Source organism: Microcebus murinus, chromosome 22 (assembly GCF_040939455.1).
Source record: "Microcebus murinus isolate Inina chromosome 22, M.murinus_Inina_mat1.0, whole genome shotgun sequence".
Lineage (NCBI taxonomy): Eukaryota > Metazoa > Chordata > Mammalia > Primates > Cheirogaleidae > Microcebus > Microcebus murinus.
In genome coordinates this window covers 27695827-27709668 of record NC_134125.1, presented here as the reverse complement: position 1 = coordinate 27709668, position 13842 = coordinate 27695827, and the positions used below count along the sequence as shown (strand labels likewise).

Here is a 13842-nt window from a genome sequence, read left to right as displayed (position 1 = left end):
GGGCGGGAAGGAGCATGTCAGGCAGGGGCAGAGGACGGTGACAGGCCGGGCGGGGAGGAGCCGGTCAGGCGGGGGCCCAGGACAGTGACGGGCCTGGCCGGGGAGGAGCGCGTCAGGCAGGGGCAGAGGAGACGGGCTGGGTAAGGGTTAGGGTGACAGTTAGGGCACAATTCACAATCGCAAAGACGTGGAAGCGACCCGAGTGCCCATCCATCCAGGAGTGCATTAATAAAATGTGGCGCGTGGACACCACGGAGTGCCATTCGGCTGTGAGGAGCAGCGGTGAGAGGGCGCCTCTCGTGTTCTCCTGGCCAGAGCTGGAACCCGTTCCAGTAAGCCAGGTATCCCAAGAATGGACACACGAGCACCACGTGAGCGCGCTCACCAGCAAATTGGTACGAACGGATGGACGCCTAAGTGGACAGAGAGGAATCACCTTCATCGGGTGGGTGTCGGGCGGGTGGGGGGAGGGGAGGGGCATACACATCCATTAGGCATGGGGTGGGTGCGCACCGACTGGGGGATGGGCGCACTTGAAGCTCTGACCCGAGGGGGGAGGCTTGGAGAGGGCAAGGCACCCGACCTTAACATTGGTACCCCCACAATACGCTGCAACAACATGAGAGGTATATGAATAAGAACACAGGGGGGGCCGGGCGCGGTGGCTCACGCCTGTAATCCTAGCTCTCTGGGAGGCCGAGGCGGGCGGATTGCTCCAGGTCAGGAGTTCGAAACCAGCCTGAGCAAGAGCGAGACCCCCGTCTCTACTAAAAATAGAAAGAAATTAATTGGCCAACTAATATATATAGAAAAACACAGCCAGGCGTGGTGGTGCATGCCTGTAGTCCCAACTACTCGGGAGGCTGAGGCAGCAGGATTGCTTGAGCCCGGAGATTGAGGTTGCCGTGAGCTAGGCTGACGCCATGGCACTCACTCTAGCCTGGGCAGCAAAACGAGACTCTGTCTCAAAAAAAAAAAAAAAAAAAAAAAAAGAACACAGGGGGGAGGGGGGCACGGGCAACACATGTCACCTGAATACTTGTACTCCCATCATCTGCTTGAAAAGAGAGAGAAAAGAAAATGCAATCATAGAGGTAAGAGACACTTTTTAAAAATCATGAATCCGAAGAGAAAAGTAAAAGGAGGCCTGTGGAGCAGGTCTGGGTGTGACTCCGGATCCCCCAACATCAGGTGCCACCACCAAAGATTCCTGCGTGTAGCCCATAGAACCCCAAAAGCAACGGGACGAGTTCTGGTCACATACTCCCTCAAAATGACATCCTGGCCTTCTTCTGGAACTCCCTCCCCTCTCAGACTCTCAAGGTTTCCTCCAGCGTGTCGGTTCCCACAGAGCAGACCTTTGGTCTGAGACCTGACAGTCCAGATGCCACGCATGCTGCCGCGTGGCGGCGGTGTCGCGGCTTGGGACAAGAGGAGGCCCCACGGTGCGGGCTGGGGCGCCAGGCACCGCGGGCGGGCGCTGAGGGTGGGGGTGACCCCCACCCCGGGCCGCCGCCGCGCTCCCAGAAAGGGGACAGAACAAGAGGCAAAAAAAAAAAAAAAAAAAAAAAAAGCAGCAGCCTGTGGCACCCGGTATTCCCAGGCGGTCTCCCATCCAAGTACTAACCGGCCCGACCCCGCTTAGCTTCCGAGACCAGACGAGATCGGGGGCGTTCAGGGTGGTGTGGCCCTAGACGGCGGTGGCGGAGGGCGCCCCTGCCCCGCTCAAGAAGCCGAGCCTCTCTGGGCTTCCCCGCCGCCGCCTCCCGCCCCAGGCCCCGCGCCGGGCCGGGCCGGTTGAGTTCGCCGGCCGGGTCCCGCGGGCTCCCAGGGACGGGGGTGATGGGCGGGGCGGGGCGGGGCGGGGCGGGGCGGGGGGCTGTCTCTCTATACACACACACACACACTCACACTCACTCACACTCACACAAGATGCGCCTCCACGGCTGGACTCGCCAAGGTGGAGCCCTCCCAGCCCCCCTCGTCTCCTCGCCCGGCCTCCTTCACCTACCCGCTGCCCACCCCCAGCGCGTCGCTGCCTGCCGCTGACTGCGCACGCGCGGGACGCTCGCCCTTTGACCCCAGCCAGGGGCCGCCCTCCCCCACAACCCCTTTCAGCTGCGCCCCCCCCCTCGCCCTGTGGGTGGGCTGCCGCCTATTCCCCCGGGCCAGGGCTGGGGCACAGCCAGTGTATGGGGCGTCTCTCTCTGGGGATGTGTCCCATGGGTGGGGTGGGGTGGCCTGGTTTGGGGGGCGCTGAAGAAATCAGTCCCCTCCATCTCCTACCTCTGGAAAACGCCCAAGCCCGTGGAGAACTGCCGGCACCGCTTCGTGGGGGCCGGGACCCTCCTCCGTGTCCTCCTGTGGCCCAGTCCAAGGGGCCTGGGCCTGGCCGGGGCTGCATTGGACCCCGACCACCCTGGCGTGTGGACTCGCTAAAAATCGGCCATTAGATATTGGATTCCAGCTTCCTGGAGGTCATTTCACTAATGAGTGCACCGGAAAGAGTTTCCTAATCCATCTGTGAGGGTGGCAACTGAAAGAGAATTTTAAAGCTGACAGAATAGGCGAGGGAAGGCATAGGAGATTTCCACACCCAGCAAGGAAGACTTTCCCGAAATGGAAGAAAGAAACGAGCAAACAGAGACACCGGTAGCCCGCCCGGAAAAGAGTCTGCCCCTTAGAGAAAGCACCTTGACCGGGTTCACCCGTGGGTGGGTGGCGAGCTAGCGGCATTCAGAAGAGCGAGGCCCGCAGTCTGTGCGGAAGACACCTGCGCTCGGGTGTGTGTGGCGGCGCGATTCACAAGCAGCTCCAGATGTTAAACCAAGGAGAAGCCAGGGAGTTCCCAACGCCCCAGGTGTCCTCAGCCCACGACTGGCTGCTGTGGGAATGCGAAGCCCGGCTCCTTGTCTCAGAGCGGGGTTCCCAGGAGGATCAGGCTGAAGCTGGGACTTGGCCTCAAAGTGTCCCCTCGCATGGCCACCCCCTTCCCCTTCCTGCTCCTCTACTCCTGGTGCCCCTCCATCCAGGGGCCAGACCTTAAAGAGTCACCGCAAGAGAATCCTGGTCCCAAAGGAGCCTTCTGGGGGACCGGTCCTGAGAGAGGTTGTGGGCATGGCCCGCTGGGGCTCTGCCCGACCCAGGGCTGAGAGATGCCACCTCCCAGCTCTGGGTCCCTGCAGGAAGTGTTGGCAAGCACAGGGCCGGTCCTCCAAAGGCCCAGGTGCAGGGAGCCCAGGCCAAGCAGCCTGTGGAAGAAGCCACTTGCCGTGCCACCCCGGGAACAGGACTGCAGGCCCCGGCCCTTCCCACCTCCTCCTCCTCCTCCTCCTCCTCCTCCTCCCCCCCGCCCCCCCCCACAGGGCACAGGGCTCAGAGACACCTCAGACTCTTGCTACCCAAAGTGCAAAGGGCATCAGTTGCTCCTCCAACCCCCCCGCCCAGCAGACCACGTTGTCCAGCCAGCCCCCGGGCCTCCCTGGGGTGCCCAGCACAAAAGTGCAGACACCCACCGGACCCTCAGTCTCAGTTTTCGGAGGTTTTTGCCACTCTAAGGACCCGCAGGCCGGCTGGGCCTTCGGGCAGGACAGAGAGCCCCGGAATCCGACTTGGAGAGCTGCGTGTACGTCCCCATCAGGAGGCGGTCCCCACCTCCGCGGCTCTCCCCTTGCGGGGAGCGGCAGCCCAGCCGGCAGCCGCAGGGCCTCAGGGAAGACACCAGGCTGGGCCCCCGCGGCACAGCGGGGGCACGTCCCCCGCACTCACGCGACTTAGGGACGGCTGCTGGAGACTGCTGCGGCCACCCTGCTGCCGGGTTTCTGGAGGGCTTCCTGGAAGCAGCGTCCACACCAAGCCCTTGGAAGGCCCAGGCGACGGAGGAGCCGGTCAGGCAGGGGCCGAGGACGGTGAGAGGCCGGGCGGGAAGGAGCATGTCAGGCAGGGGCAGAGGACGGTGACAGGCCGGGCGGGGAGGAGCCGGTCAGGCGGGGGCCCAGGACAGTGACGGGCCTGGCCGGGGAGGAGCGCGTCAGGCAGGGGCAGAGGAGACGGGCTGGGTAAGGGTTAGGGTGACAGTTAGGGCACAATTCACAATCGCAAAGACGTGGAAGCGACCCGAGTGCCCATCCATCCAGGAGTGCATTAATAAAATGTGGCGCGTGGACACCACGGAGTGCCATTCGGCTGTGAGGAGCAGCGGTGAGAGGGCGCCTCTCGTGTTCTCCTGGCCAGAGCTGGAACCCGTTCCAGTAAGCCAGGTATCCCAAGAATGGACACACGAGCACCACGTGAGCGCGCTCACCAGCAAATTGGTACGAACGGATGGACGCCTAAGTGGACAGAGAGGAATCACCTTCATCGGGTGGGTGTCGGGCGGGTGGGGGGAGGGGAGGGGCATACACATCCATTAGGCATGGGGTGGGTGCGCACCGACTGGGGGATGGGCGCACTTGAAGCTCTGACCCGAGGGGGGAGGCTTGGAGAGGGCAAGGCACCCGACCTTAACATTGGTACCCCCACAATACGCTGCAACAACATGAGAGGTATATGAATAAGAACACAGGGGGGGCCGGGCGCGGTGGCTCACGCCTGTAATCCTAGCTCTCTGGGAGGCCGAGGCGGGCGGATTGCTCCAGGTCAGGAGCTCGAAACCAGCCTGAGCAAGAGCGAGACCCCCGTCTCTACTAAAAATAGAAAGAAATTAATTGGCCAACTAATATATATAGAAAAACACAGCCGGGCGTGGTGGTGCATGCCTGTAGTCCCAACTACTCGGGAGGCTGAGGCAGCAGGATTGCTTGAGCCCGGAGATTGAGGTTGCCGTGAGCTAGGCTGACGCCATGGCACTCACTCTAGCCTGGGCAGCAAAACGAGACTCTGTCTCAAAAAAAAAAAAAAAAAAAAAAAAAAAGAACACAGGGGGGAGGGGGGCACGGGCAACACATGTCACCTGAATACTTGTACTCCCATCATCTGCTTGAAAAGAGAGAGAAAAGAAAATGCAATCATAGAGGTAAGAGACACTTTTTAAAAATCATGAATCCGAAGAGAAAAGTAAAAGGAGGCCTGTGGAGCAGGTCTGGGTGTGACTCCGGATCCCCCAACATCAGGTGCCACCACCAAAGATTCCTGCGTGTAGCCCATAGAACCCCAAAAGCAACGGGACGAGTTCTGGTCACATACTCCCTCAAAATGACATCCTGGCCTTCTTCTGGAACTCCCTCCCCTCTCAGACTCTCAAGGTTTCCTCCAGCGTGTCGGTTCCCACAGAGCAGACCTTTGGTCTGAGACCTGACAGTCCAGATGCCACGCATGCTGCCGCGTGGCGGCGGTGTCGCGGCTTGGGACAAGAGGAGGCCCCACGGTGCGGGCTGGGGCGCCAGGCACCGCGGGCGGGCGCTGAGGGTGGGGGTGACCCCCACCCCGGGCCGCCGCCGCGCTCCCAGAAAGGGGACAGAACAAGAGGCAAAAAAAAAAAAAAAAGCAGCAGCCTGTGGCACCCGGTATTCCCAGGCGGTCTCCCATCCAAGTACTAACCAGGCCCGACCCCGCTTAGCTTCCGAGACCAGACGAGATCGGGGGCGTTCAGGGTGGTGTGGCCCTAGACGGCGGCGGCGGAGGGCGCCCCTGCCCCGCTCAAGAAGCCGAGCCTCTCTGGGCTTCCCCGCCGCCGCCTCCCGCCCCAGGCCCCGCGCCGGGCCGGGCCGGTTGAGTTCGCCGGCCGGGTCCCGCGGGCTCCCAGGGACGGGGGTGATGGGCGGGGCGGGGCGGGGCGGGGCGGGGCGGGGCGGGGGGCTGTCTCTCTATACACACACACACACACTCACACTCACTCACACTCACACAAGATGCGCCTCCACGGCTGGACTCGCCAAGGTGGAGCCCTCCCAGCCCCCCTCGTCTCCTCGCCCGGCCTCCTTCACCTACCCGCTGCCCACCCCCAGCGCGTCGCTGCCTGCCGCTGACTGCGCACGCGCGGGACGCTCGCCCTTTGACCCCAGCCAGGGGCCGCCCTCCCCCACAACCCCTTTCAGCTGCGCCCCCCCCCTCGCCCTGTGGGTGGGCTGCCGCCTATTCCCCCGGGCCAGGGCTGGGGCACAGCCAGTGTATGGGGCGTCTCTCTCTGGGGATGTGTCCCATGGGTGGGGTGGGGTGGCCTGGTTTGGGGGGCGCTGAAGAAATCAGTCCCCTCCATCTCCTACCTCTGGAAAACGCCCAAGCCCGTGGAGAACTGCCGGCACCGCTTCGTGGGGGCCGGGACCCTCCTCCGTGTCCTCCTGTGGCCCAGTCCAAGGGCCTGGGCCTGGCCGGGGCTGCATTGGACCCCGACCACCCTGGCGTGTGGACTCGCTAAAAATCGGCCATTAGATATTGGATTCCAGCTTCCTGGAGGTCATTTCACTAATGAGTGCACCGGAAAGAGTTTCCTAATCCATCTGTGAGGGTGGCAACTGAAAGAGAATTTTAAAGCTGACAGAATAGGCGAGGGAAGGCATAGGAGATTTCCACACCCAGCAAGGAAGACTTTCCCGAAATGGAAGAAAGAAACGAGCAAACAGAGACACCGGTAGCCCGCCCGGAAAAGAGTCTGCCCCTTAGAGAAAGCACCCTGACCGGGTTCACCCGTGGGTGGGTGGCGAGCTAGCGGCATTCAGAAGAGCGAGGCCCGCAGTCTGTGCGGAAGACACCTGCGCTCGGGTGTGTGTGGCGGCGCGATTCACAAGCAGCTCCAGATGTTAAACCAAGGAGAAGCCAGGGAGTTCCCAACGCCCCAGGTGTCCTCAGCCCACGACTGGCTGCTGTGGGAATGCGAAGCCCGGCTCCTTGTCTCAGAGCGGGGTTCCCAGGAGGATCAGGCTGAAGCTGGGACTTGGCCTCAAAGTGTCCCCTCGCATGGCCACCCCCTTCCCCTTCCTGCTCCTCTACTCCTGGTGCCCCTCCATCCAGGGGCCAGACCTTAAAGAGTCACCGCAAGAGAATCCTGGTCCCAAAGGAGCCTTCTGGGGGACCGGTCCTGAGAGAGGTTGTGGGCATGGCCCGCTGGGGCTCTGCCCGACCCAGGGCTGAGAGATGCCACCTCCCAGCTCTGGGTCCCTGCAGGAAGTGTTGGCAAGCACAGGGCCGGTCCTCCAAAGGCCCAGGTGCAGGGAGCCCAGGCCAAGCAGCCTGTGGAAGAAGCCACTTGCCGTGCCACCCCGGGAACAGGACTGCAGGCCCCGGCCCTTCCCACCTCCTCCTCCTCCTCCTCCTCCTCCTCCTCCCCCCCGCCCCCCCCCCACAGGGCACAGGGCTCAGAGACACCTCAGACTCTTGCTACCCAAAGTGCAAAGGGCATCAGTTGCTCCTCCAACCCCCCCGCCCAGCAGACCACGTTGTCCAGCCAGCCCCCGGGCCTCCCTGGGGTGCCCAGCACAAAAGTGCAGACACCCACCGGACCCTCAGTCTCAGTTTTCGGAGGTTTTTGCCACTCTAAGGACCCGCAGGCCGGCTGGGCCTTCGGGCAGGACAGAGAGCCCCGGAATCCGACTTGGAGAGCTGCGTGTACGTCCCCATCAGGAGGCGGTCCCCACCTCCGCGGCTCTCCCCTTGCGGGGAGCGGCAGCCCAGCCGGCAGCCGCAGGGCCTCAGGGAAGACACCAGGCTGGGCCCCCGCGGCACAGCGGGGGCACGTCCCCCGCACTCACGCGACTTAGGGACGGCTGCTGGAGACTGCTGCGGCCACCCTGCTGCCGGGTTTCTGGAGGGCTTCCTGGAAGCAGCGTCCACACCAAGCCCTTGGAAGGCCCAGGCGACGGAGGAGCCGGTCAGGCAGGGGCCGAGGACGGTGAGAGGCCGGGCGGGAAGGAGCATGTCAGGCAGGGGCAGAGGACGGTGACAGGCCGGGCGGGGAGGAGCCGGTCAGGCGGGGGCCCAGGACAGTGACGGGCCTGGCCGGGGAGGAGCGCGTCAGGCAGGGGCAGAGGAGACGGGCTGGGTAAGGGTTAGGGTGACAGTTAGGGCACAATTCACAATCGCAAAGACGTGGAAGCGACCCGAGTGCCCATCCATCCAGGAGTGCATTAATAAAATGTGGCGCGTGGACACCACGGAGTGCCATTCGGCTGTGAGGAGCAGCGGTGAGAGGGCGCCTCTCGTGTTCTCCTGGCCAGAGCTGGAACCCGTTCCAGTAAGCCAGGTATCCCAAGAATGGACACACGAGCACCACGTGAGCGCGCTCACCAGCAAATTGGTACGAACGGATGGACGCCTAAGTGGACAGAGAGGAATCACCTTCATCGGGTGGGTGTCGGGCGGGTGGGGGGAGGGGAGGGGCATACACATCCATTAGGCATGGGGTGGGTGCGCACCGACTGGGGGATGGGCGCACTTGAAGCTCTGACCCGAGGGGGGAGGCTTGGAGAGGGCAAGGCACCCGACCTTAACATTGGTACCCCCACAATACGCTGCAACAACATGAGAGGTATATGAATAAGAACACAGGGGGGGCCGGGCGCGGTGGCTCACGCCTGTAATCCTAGCTCTCTGGGAGGCCGAGGCGGGCGGATTGCTCCAGGTCAGGAGTTCGAAACCAGCCTGAGCAAGAGCGAGACCCCCGTCTCTACTAAAAATAGAAAGAAATTAATTGGCCAACTAATATATATAGAAAAACACAGCCAGGCGTGGTGGTGCATGCCTGTAGTCCCAACTACTCGGGAGGCTGAGGCAGCAGGATTGCTTGAGCCCGGAGATTGAGGTTGCCGTGAGCTAGGCTGACGCCATGGCACTCACTCTAGCCTGGGCAGCAAAACGAGACTCTGTCTCAAAAAAAAAAAAAAAAAAAAAAAAAGAACACAGGGGGGAGGGGGGCACGGGCAACACATGTCACCTGAATACTTGTACTCCCATCATCTGCTTGAAAAGAGAGAGAAAAGAAAATGCAATCATAGAGGTAAGAGACACTTTTTAAAAATCATGAATCCGAAGAGAAAAGTAAAAGGAGGCCTGTGGAGCAGGTCTGGGTGTGACTCCGGATCCCCCAACATCAGGTGCCACCACCAAAGATTCCTGCGTGTAGCCCATAGAACCCCAAAAGCAACGGGACGAGTTCTGGTCACATACTCCCTCAAAATGACATCCTGGCCTTCTTCTGGAACTCCCTCCCCTCTCAGACTCTCAAGGTTTCCTCCAGCGTGTCGGTTCCCACAGAGCAGACCTTTGGTCTGAGACCTGACAGTCCAGATGCCACGCATGCTGCCGCGTGGCGGCGGTGTCGCGGCTTGGGACAAGAGGAGGCCCCACGGTGCGGGCTGGGGCGCCAGGCACCGCGGGCGGGCGCTGAGGGTGGGGGTGACCCCCACCCCGGGCCGCCGCCGCGCTCCCAGAAAGGGGACAGAACAAGAGGCAAAAAAAAAAAAAAAAAAAAAAAAAGCAGCAGCCTGTGGCACCCGGTATTCCCAGGCGGTCTCCCATCCAAGTACTAACCGGCCCGACCCCGCTTAGCTTCCGAGACCAGACGAGATCGGGGGCGTTCAGGGTGGTGTGGCCCTAGACGGCGGTGGCGGAGGGCGCCCCTGCCCCGCTCAAGAAGCCGAGCCTCTCTGGGCTTCCCCGCCGCCGCCTCCCGCCCCAGGCCCCGCGCCGGGCCGGGCCGGTTGAGTTCGCCGGCCGGGTCCCGCGGGCTCCCAGGGACGGGGGTGATGGGCGGGGCGGGGCGGGGCGGGGCGGGGCGGGGGGCTGTCTCTCTATACACACACACACACTCACACTCACTCACACTCACACAAGATGCGCCTCCACGGCTGGACTCGCCAAGGTGGAGCCCTCCCAGCCCCCCTCGTCTCCTCGCCCGGCCTCCTTCACCTACCCGCTGCCCACCCCCAGCGCGTCGCTGCCTGCCGCTGACTGCGCACGCGCGGGACGCTCGCCCTTTGACCCCAGCCAGGGGCCGCCCTCCCCCACAACCCCTTTCAGCTGCGCCCCCCCCCTCGCCCTGTGGGTGGGCTGCCGCCTATTCCCCCGGGCCAGGGCTGGGGCACAGCCAGTGTATGGGGCGTCTCTCTCTGGGGATGTGTCCCATGGGTGGGGTGGGGTGGCCTGGTTTGGGGGGCGCTGAAGAAATCAGTCCCCTCCATCTCCTACCTCTGGAAAACGCCCAAGCCCGTGGAGAACTGCCGGCACCGCTTCGTGGGGGCCGGGACCCTCCTCCGTGTCCTCCTGTGGCCCAGTCCAAGGGGCCTGGGCCTGGCCGGGGCTGCATTGGACCCCGACCACCCTGGCGTGTGGACTCGCTAAAAATCGGCCATTAGATATTGGATTCCAGCTTCCTGGAGGTCATTTCACTAATGAGTGCACCGGAAAGAGTTTCCTAATCCATCTGTGAGGGTGGCAACTGAAAGAGAATTTTAAAGCTGACAGAATAGGCGAGGGAAGGCATAGGAGATTTCCACACCCAGCAAGGAAGACTTTCCCGAAATGGAAGAAAGAAACGAGCAAACAGAGACACCGGTAGCCCGCCCGGAAAAGAGTCTGCCCCTTAGAGAAAGCACCCTGACCGGGTTCACCCGTGGGTGGGTGGCGAGCTAGCGGCATTCAGAAGAGCGAGGCCCGCAGTCTGTGCGGAAGACACCTGCGCTCGGGTGTGTGTGGCGGCGCGATTCACAAGCAGCTCCAGATGTTAAACCAAGGAGAAGCCAGGGAGTTCCCAACGCCCCAGGTGTCCTCAGCCCACGACTGGCTGCTGTGGGAATGGGAAGCCCGGCTCCTTGTCTCAGAGCGGGGTTCCCAGGAGGATCAGGCTGAAGCTGGGACTTGGCCTCAAAGTGTCCCCTCGCATGGCCACCCCCTTCCCCTTCCTGCTCCTCTACTCCTGGTGCCCCTCCATCCAGGGGCCAGACCTTAAAGAGTCACCGCAAGAGAATCCTGGTCCCAAAGGAGCCTTCTGGGGGACCGGTGCTGAGAGAGGTTGTGGGCATGGCCCGCTGGGGCTCTGCCCGACCCAGGGCTGAGAGATGCCACCTCCCAGCTCTGGGTCCCTGCAGGAAGTGTTGGCAAGCACAGGGCCGGTCCTCCAAAGGCCCAGGTGCAGGGAGCCCAGGCCAAGCAGCCTGTGGAAGAAGCCACTTGCCGTGCCACCCCGGGAACAGGACTGCAGGCCCCGGCCCTTCCCACCTCCTCCTCCTCCTCCTCCTCCTCCTCCTCCCCCCCGCCCCCCCCCACAGGGCACAGGGCTCAGAGACACCTCAGACTCTTGCTACCCAAAGTGCAAAGGGCATCAGTTGCTCCTCCAACCCCCCCGCCCAGCAGACCACGTTGTCCAGCCAGCCCCCGGGCCTCCCTGGGGTGCCCAGCACAAAAGTGCAGACACCCACCGGACCCTCAGTCTCAGTTTTCGGAGGTTTTTGCCACTCTAAGGACCCGCAGGCCGGCTGGGCCTTCGGGCAGGACAGAGAGCCCCGGAATCCGACTTGGAGAGCTGCGTGTACGTCCCCATCAGGAGGCGGTCCCCACCTCCGCGGCTCTCCCCTTGCGGGGAGCGGCAGCCCAGCCGGCAGCCGCAGGGCCTCAGGGAAGACACCAGGCTGGGCCCCCGCGGCACAGCGGGGGCACGTCCCCCGCACTCACGCGACTTAGGGACGGCTGCTGGAGACTGCTGCGGCCACCCTGCTGCCGGGTTTCTGGAGGGCTTCCTGGAAGCAGCGTCCACACCAAGCCCTTGGAAGGCCCAGGCGACGGAGGAGCCGGTCAGGCAGGGGCCGAGGACGGTGAGAGGCCGGGCGGGAAGGAGCATGTCAGGCAGGGGCAGAGGACGGTGACAGGCCGGGCGGGGAGGAGCCGGTCAGGCGGGGGCCCAGGACAGTGACGGGCCTGGCCGGGGAGGAGCGCGTCAGGCAGGGGCAGAGGAGACGGGCTGGGTAAGGGTTAGGGTGACAGTTAGGGCACAATTCACAATCGCAAAGACGTGGAAGCGACCCGAGTGCCCATCCATCCAGGAGTGCATTAATAAAATGTGGCGCGTGGACACCACGGAGTGCCATTCGGCTGTGAGGAGCAGCGGTGAGAGGGCGCCTCTCGTGTTCTCCTGGCCAGAGCTGGAACCCGTTCCAGTAAGCCAGGTATCCCAAGAATGGACACACGAGCACCACGTGAGCGCGCTCACCAGCAAATTGGTACGAACGGATGGACGCCTAAGTGGACAGAGAGGAATCACCTTCATCGGGTGGGTGTCGGGCGGGTGGGGGGAGGGGAGGGGCATACACATCCATTAGGCATGGGGTGGGTGCGCACCGACTGGGGGATGGGCGCACTTGAAGCTCTGACCCGAGGGGGGAGGCTTGGAGAGGGCAAGGCACCCGACCTTAACATTGGTACCCCCACAATACGCTGCAACAACATGAGAGGTATATGAATAAGAACACAGGGGGGGCCGGGCGCGGTGGCTCACGCCTGTAATCCTAGCTCTCTGGGAGGCCGAGGCGGGCGGATTGCTCCAGGTCAGGAGTTCGAAACCAGCCTGAGCAAGAGCGAGACCCCCGTCTCTACTAAAAATAGAAAGAAATTAATTGGCCAACTAATATATATAGAAAAACACAGCCGGGCGTGGTGGTGCATGCCTGTAGTCCCAACTACTCGGGAGGCTGAGGCAGCAGGATTGCTTGAGCCCGGAGATTGAGGTTGCCGTGAGCTAGGCTGACGCCATGGCACTCACTCTAGCCTGGGCAGCAAAACGAGACTCTGTCTCAAAAAAAAAAAAAAAAAAAAAAAAAAAGAACACAGGGGGGAGGGGGGCACGGGCAACACATGTCACCTGAATACTTGTACTCCCATCATCTGCTTGAAAAGAGAGAGAAAAGAAAATGCAATCATAGAGGTAAGAGACACTTTTTAAAAATCATGAATCCGAAGAGAAAAGTAAAAGGAGGCCTGTGGAGCAGGTCTGGGTGTGACTCCGGATCCCCCAACATCAGGTGCCACCACCAAAGATTCCTGCGTGTAGCCCATAGAACCCCAAAAGCAACGGGACGAGTTCTGGTCACATACTCCCTCAAAATGACATCCTGGCCTTCTTCTGGAACTCCCTCCCCTCTCAGACTCTCAAGGTTTCCTCCAGCGTGTCGGTTCCCACAGAGCAGACCTTTGGTCTGAGACCTGACAGTCCAGATGCCACGCATGCTGCCGCGTGGCGGCGGTGTCGCGGCTTGGGACAAGAGGAGGCCCCACGGTGCGGGCTGGGGCGCCAGGCACCGCGGGCGGGCGCTGAGGGTGGGGGTGACCCCCACCCCGGGCCGCCGCCGCGCTCCCAGAAAGGGGACAGAACAAGAGGCAAAAAAAAAAAAAAAAAAAAAAAGCAGCAGCCTGTGGCACCCGGTATTCCCAGGCGGTCTCCCATCCAAGTACTAACCAGGCCCGACCCCGCTTAGCTTCCGAGACCAGACGAGATCGGGGGCGTTCAGGGTGGTGTGGCCCTAGACGGCGGCGGCGGAGGGCGCCCCTGCCCCGCTCAAGAAGCCGAGCCTCTCTGGGCTTCCCCGCCGCCGCCTCCCGCCCCAGGCCCCGCGCCGGGCCGGGCCGGTTGAGTTCGCCGGCCGGGTCCCGCGGGCTCCCAGGGACGGGGGTGATGGGCGGGGCGGGGCGGGGCGGGGCGGGGCGGGGGGCTGTCTCTCTATACACACACACACACACTCACACTCACTCACACTCACACAAGATGCGCCTCCACGGCTGGACTCGCCAAGGTGGAGCCCTCCCAGCCCCCCTCGTCTCCTCGCCCGGCCTCCTTCACCTACCCGCTGCCCACCCCCAGCGCGTCGCTGCCTGCCGCTGACTGCGCACGCGCGGGACGCTCGCCCTTTGACCCCAGCCAGG

General features: G+C 62.7%; 2 non-coding genes and 2 pseudogenes across 2 annotated transcripts; all 4 read right to left on the bottom strand.

Moving 5' to 3' along the window:
- Positions 1-1578: 1578 nt before the first annotated feature.
- LOC142863660 (uncharacterized) lies at positions 1579-1696 on the bottom strand (annotated as a pseudogene).
- Positions 1697-5489: 3793 nt separating this feature from the next.
- Positions 5490-5608, bottom strand: LOC142863619 (5S ribosomal RNA). Its single transcript, XR_012914390.1, has one exon. It is a non-coding gene; the product is annotated as a 5S ribosomal RNA (ribosomal RNA).
- A 3805-nt stretch (positions 5609-9413) lies between these two features.
- Positions 9414-9531, bottom strand: LOC142863659 (uncharacterized; annotated as a pseudogene).
- Positions 9532-13329: 3798 nt separating this feature from the next.
- LOC142863617 (5S ribosomal RNA) lies at positions 13330-13448 on the bottom strand. Its single transcript, XR_012914388.1, has one exon. It is a non-coding gene; the product is annotated as a 5S ribosomal RNA (ribosomal RNA).
- Between the last annotated feature and the right edge of the window lie 394 nt (positions 13449-13842).